This window comes from Macrotis lagotis, chromosome 1 (assembly GCF_037893015.1).
Source record: "Macrotis lagotis isolate mMagLag1 chromosome 1, bilby.v1.9.chrom.fasta, whole genome shotgun sequence".
In the NCBI taxonomy this organism is placed as follows: domain Eukaryota; kingdom Metazoa; phylum Chordata; class Mammalia; order Peramelemorphia; family Peramelidae; genus Macrotis; species Macrotis lagotis.
The window spans coordinates 394,899,336-394,905,776 of NC_133658.1; the positions used below are offsets into that span (position 1 = coordinate 394,899,336).

The following is a 6,441-nucleotide window of genomic DNA, read 5'->3' on the forward strand; positions in this document are numbered from 1 at the left end:
ACAAAAAAAAGATAAATTAGAGAAATGAAGAAAAGATTATCATTTAGATTTTTGGGTAGGGGAAGAATCCTTGATTCAAGAAAATAAGAGGTTGTTAAGTGGCACTGTTAGACAGAGCACCGGCCCTGGAGTCAGGAAGGACCTGAGTTCTAATCTAGTCTCAGACACTTGACACTTAGTGTGGGAACACAGGCTGTTCTATCAGCCCCACCCCCTGGACAGTCTCAGGAACTGGCATGCCACCCTGAGAGATAAGGTGCACTGGAGTCCTTGGGAGCTGGTCATTCCACCCCACCTCCCAAGGGCACAGGACAAAGCTGTGTTTTACCACCTCCCCCCTAACGTACCCCCTTATCCTGTAATGCAAGACGCTGCATGTATACCGCATGTGCATCCCCATTCCCTCATTTTCTTTGTTCTACCCCAGAAGACCTAACAGTATATATGTAGAAGCTAAGCAGTGCAGGGGTCCAGCCTCCACGGGGTACTTGGAAACTGACAGGAGGGATAGAGTTGGAAAAATGAATTGAGTCAACAAGTGGGTAAAGGCAGGAGCAGGTTGACTGACTGTCAGCTGCTTGGATTTATTTTTATATTCTCAGAATCATGTATGTTTCAAGCAAGCAAGCTGAGATCATTTCCTTGGTTACAAAAATGTACAATTTTCATCATCAATCATATAGTTCGCTTCTACTTCCAGCGAACACCAAATGGCAGACGACTCCGGTGCTGCAGGAGGAGCGGGAAGCCCCGGGGGCCGGGCGTCGGAGCTCGCCGTGGCTTCCACTGTGGCTTCAGCAGCGGAGGCCGAGGCAGGGGCCCGGGCCGTGGTAGAGGGCGCGGACGCGGGGCCCACGGAGGAAAGGCCGAAGACAAGAAGTGGGTTCCTGTCACTAACCTGGGCCGCCTCGTCAAGGACATGAAGATCAAGTCTTTGGAAGAGATTTATCTTTTCTCGCTTCTTATCAAGGAGTCTGGAATCATAGATTTCTTCCTGGTATCTTCATTGAAAGATGAGGTTCTGAAGATCATGCCTGTTCAGAAACAAACTAGAGCTGGACAACGTACCAGGTTCAAGGCTTTTGTGGCTATTGGTGATTACAATGGCCATGTTGGTCTGGGTGTCAAGTGTTCCAAGGAAGTGGCCACAGCAATTTGTGGTGCTATCATTCTGGCCAAGCTTTCCATCGTTCCTGTGAGACGTGGCTACTGGGGGAACAAGATTGGCAAACCTCACACAGTGCCCTGCAAGGTCACTGGGCAATGTGGATCGGTTCTGGTGCGCCTGATCCCTGCCTCTAGAGGTACTGGCATTGTTTCTGCTCCTGTTCCTAAGAAGCTCCTAATGATGGCTGGAATTGATGACTGCTACACTTCTTCTAGAGGCTGTACTGCAACTCTGGGCAACTTTGCTAAAGCCACCTTTGATGCCATCTCTAAAACATACAGCTATCTAACCCCAGACCTGTGGAAGGAGACTGTGTTCACGAAGTCTCCCTATCAGGAATTCACGGATCATCTTGTGAAGACTCACACTCGAGTGTCTGTTCAGAGGATCCAGGCAGCTGCTGTGGCAGCCACATAGATTTGTTTTTTATAAACAAGGAATAAATTTAGCTATGCCTGCTAAAAAAAATCATATAGTTCATATGGTTACAAGTTTTAATCATGTGATTATAAGTTTAAGTAATAATCATATAGTTAATTGATTTCTTATCCCTACTCAGACCATGATGACCTTAACCTGTTACCTTATTCATTACTACATTGTATAATTGTTAATTCATTTAAAGTTATTATTAAGCAATTCTTTTAATGGAAAGTTTTTTTTTATTTTTTGGGTAAGTAATGTTTTCCATACACTTCCTAAACAATCTATATTGAGGGTCTTTATGTTTGTCCACCCATCCGTTAACTCTTACAATAACCAATTTTTCTTTCAGGCCTTGTTGATAGAAGCCACAGCTTCTGTGACTTTTTTATTCTTTCCTATGAAACTAAGGCTGCTAGAGTTCACATATCGGTCACCTGTACTGACTATTTTCTCACCATCTTTTTCATATATTCCTGTGTATGGTAAGGGGGGAAAAACTATTAATTTCCCTGGAATTCTATATGACCCATCTTATATCTCTTTTCCCTGTATATATATATATATATATATATATATATATATATATATATATATATATATATATATATATATATATTCTGACATCTCCTTGGAATTCCCAGTATTGGATTTTCCAGAGATTTCATAATGTTGAAGCCTTTTGTATGCCTCAGGGAGAGGCAGTCCTATTAAATTTGGACAGAGTTTACAATCTGTTTTATTCAAGGAATTTTTCTGAAATCCTTCCTTTAGAGTCATTCCAGTATTAGGATGAGTAAATATTGTAATCAACGATGAACCTATAAATATTGGTATGCATGAAATTCCTATATATATATTGAAGAAGGAAATGTTGTTCCATCAGGCAGTGTGACTGCCTTGAGTCTTCTTGCTGCAACTGTGTCAAACAGCTTAGAGACCCTGGCTCCCAACAAAGCAGTAATAAATTTGAGCTAGAGGCATAAGGCAGTGGAGGCTTGACTCCTTATTCTCAGCTCCAGGAGGGAGGTCATCACTGTGGCCCCTAAGTTGAAGCAAATGGTACAAATGGTACTGAAACCCGAGACCCCCCAAAAATCTGAGGGACACCTCAGAATTCACATTCCTCCTCACTGAATGAGGTAAGTGCCCCACATCAACTGGTCTCTGACAGCCCCCTCACCCCAGCAACACCATGATTTCTAGAGCCCCCTGTAGTCCCTTAACATAATGGGGAATCTTCCCCCTTCTTCCCAAGATGCCCAAGTACGGGTTCTTAGACTTCCTAAGTTCCTGTCACCTGAAATGCTCTGAAAGATAATGTAAGATAACACTCCAGGCAGTTTTGGCTTTGGCCCCCTGGATTGAAGCTGGCCATATCATGGATCCTGATATTTGGGGGCATGTCTTGACACTTGCCTGCAGAGCTGAGGTCCATGGTGACTTTTCTGCCCTGCTGTCCTTCTATCCTATTCAGCGAGAGAGAGGAAGGACATCCAAATAGTTTACAGGCAGCTTTAGATGCAGAGAAATCAAGGGCAGAGAGCCCGTGCCACCTCACTGAGGTCTGTGATGAGGGCACTCAAACTGATGAGAAATCCACTTGCCCCCCTCCTCCTAAGCCCTCCCCAGATCCTCCGCCCTACAAACCACCCCCACAAAGCCTCATTTCTACCCTGAGTTGCCTCGGGAAGATGGCTGGATCCAGCCTCCCCCAAAACATCAAGATGCTCCCCCTGCCCCTTCAGCAGCAACTAATGACTTCACAGATGCCTGTCAGATGAGAGATTTTTGCTGGGTCTATTGATTACCATTACCCACCCTCCCCTCTCCTCAAGGGGATTTCAGCACACCCTGTCAGCACATTCCCCTTCTCATCTCCCTCCCCTGGACCCATTCCACAGGCTTATGTACCCTTTACAGAAGCAAATGGGCAGAATTGCAAGCCCTAGCCTTGGTCCTTGCCTGCTTCCCTTCCTCCCCCATCCTAACACAAGGCAGAGGGTTTGCTTGTGTTTTTCCCACAGATTGCACTGCCCCGCTATAGATTCCCAACCATCTAATCTGACCTGACCCTCTAGATGATGCCATTCGCAGCAGTGGCAGCAGCACTCCCTCACCCCCGGCTTCCAGATCGAGCTAGCTCTGTCCCTCCACCCATGTTGCAGCCCTGACCAAAGAGATGCAGAGAATGTCGCTAAACAAGTGAATGTAGTGTTCATCAGAATCTGAAAATTTTTTGCTGTTTTGTTTTGTTTTTCTTCCTCTGGGTGGGGATAACATTGTCCATAACTGGTCTAATATAGTTGTTCTATTTCTCTGGACTGCTAAGAGGAGCTGCTTCCTTCAAGGTTGTTCATCTCACAGTGTTTGTTGTTGATGTACCCATTGCTCTCTTGGTCCTGCTCCCTTCCCTCAGCATCAGATCCTGTAATTCATTCCATGTTTCTATAGATTCTGACCATTAATGGTTTCTTATGAATTCATATTTATTCATATTCATATATACCATAACTTGCTTAGCCATTTCCCAATTGGTGGGTATGCCCTCAATTTCCAATTCTTTGCCACTACAAAAAAGAGCTGCTATAAATATTTTGGAATATGTGGGACTTTTCCCATTTTTTAATGATTTCTTCTAGATAGGCCCAGAATTGGAATTGATGGGTCAAAAGGGTCTGAACAGTTTTGTTGTTCTTTGGACATAGTTCCATATTGTTCCCCAGAACAGTGGGATCAGTTCACAAGTTTACCAGCAATGCCTTACGACCCAATCCTCCCACAACCTCCCCAACTTTGACAGTTTTTCTTTTTTCTCATCTTAACCAATCTGCTAGGTGTAAGGTGATACCTCAGAGTTGTTTTAATGTGCATTTCTCTAATCATTCATGATTTGGAGCATTATTTCCTATGATTAGATAAATTCCTTTAATGGCTTCATTTGGAAAATATCAATTCAGATCCCTTGACCATTTATAAATTGGGGAATGACTTATAACCTAAAAAATTTGATGCAATTCTCTATATATTTCAGAAATGAGATCTTTATCAGAACTCCTAGTTGTGAAGGTTGCTTTCCAGTCTTCTGGTTCCCTTCAAATTTTGGCAGCATTGATTTTATTAGTAAAACTTTTTCAATTTAATATAGTCAAAATCATTCATTTTGCGGTTTATAATGCACTCTATTTGCTTGATCATAAATTTGTCCCCTTTCCATAGATCTGAAAGAGTATTTCTTGGTCTATTAATTTATCTATGGTGTCACCCTTTATGTCTAAAATATGTACCCATTTGACCTTATTTTGGTATATAGGGTGTGAGATGTGGGTCTATGCTTAATTTTTTCCATACCATTTTCCAGTTTTCCCAAACATTTTTATCAAATAGTGAGTTCTTATTCCAGAAGTCTTTGAGTTTATCAAACAGTAGATTACAGCAGTCATTTACTACTGTTTCTTTTGAACCCATCCTAATCCATGATCCATTACTCTATTTCTTAACCAGTACCAGGCAGTTTTGATGACTGCTGCTTTGTAGTATAGTTTTAGAAATGGTAGAGCTAGGCAACCTTCCTAGCAAGTTCTCTAGCTATTCTTGCCCTTTTGTTGCTCCATATGAATTTTGTTACTATTTTTTCTAGCTTGGTAAAATAGTTATTGGATAGTTTGATTGGTATGGGCACTGAATAAGTAATTTAATTTGGGTAGAATTGTCATTTTTATTATATTAGCTCAACTGAACAACTGACATTTTTCCAATTATTTTGATCTGACTTTATTGGAGTAAAAAGTGCTTTTATAACTATTTTCATACAATTTCTGGGTTTGTCTTGGAGGTGGATTTCCAAATATTTAACGTTGTCTATAATTACATTAAATGTATTTTCTCTTTCTATCACTTCCTCTTGGGCTTTGTAGTTCATTTATAGAAATGCTGATGATTTATGTGGGTCTATTTTATATCCTACTACTTTGCTGAATTTGTTCATTGTTTCAAGGAGTTTTTTAAATGATTTTCTCAGGTTCCCTAAGTATACCATCATATGATCTGAAAAGAGTGAAAGTTTTGTATCCTTATTGCCAATTCTGATTACTTCAATTTCTTTTTTCTTCTCATATTACTAAAGCTAATACATACTTCTAACACTATATTGAATAGTAATGGTGATAATGGTTCCATTTCATACTCTTCAGTTCAGCCAAGTTGACAAAAATGAAAAATGATAATGGGCATCCTTGTTTCACCCCTGTTCTTATTGAAAATGCTCTGAGTTTATCCTCTTTACATATAATATTTGTTGATGGTTTTAGATAGATACTACTTATTATTTTAAGGAAAACCATTTATTCCTAAACTTTCTGGCATTTTTAATAGGAATGGATGTTGCATTTTATCAAAGTCTATTTTTTTTAGTTTTTGCAAGGCAATGGGGTTAAGTGACTTGCCAAAGGTCACAAAGCTAGGTCTATTATGTGTCTGAGGTCAGATTTGAACTCAGATCCTACTGACACCAGAGCTGGTATTCTATCCACTATATCATCTAACTGCCCCCTGTCAAAGTCTTTTTCAACATCTATTAAGGTAAACATATGATTTCTGTTGGTTTTGCTATTTATATGTTCAATTATGTTGAGTGTTTTCCTAATAATGATATACTCTGTATGCCTACCTGGAATAAATCCAACCAGAACATGGTGACATTTAAGATTAAAAGAAAAATAATTAACTAGAAGAAAATCATTTGTAGTAAATTTCTATTTATGTTAAAGGTCTCAATTCCAAGATAAATAAGGAACTCATTCAAATTTAATTATAATTAAAACCATTGACCAATTTGATAAATGGTCAAA

General features: G+C 40.2%; 1 pseudogene; it reads left to right on the top strand.

Annotated features, from left to right (window-relative positions):
• Positions 1–710: 710 nt before the first annotated feature.
• On the top strand, positions 711–1,585 carry LOC141518309 (small ribosomal subunit protein uS5 pseudogene; annotated as a pseudogene).
• The last annotated feature ends 4,856 nt before the right edge of the window (positions 1,586–6,441 follow it).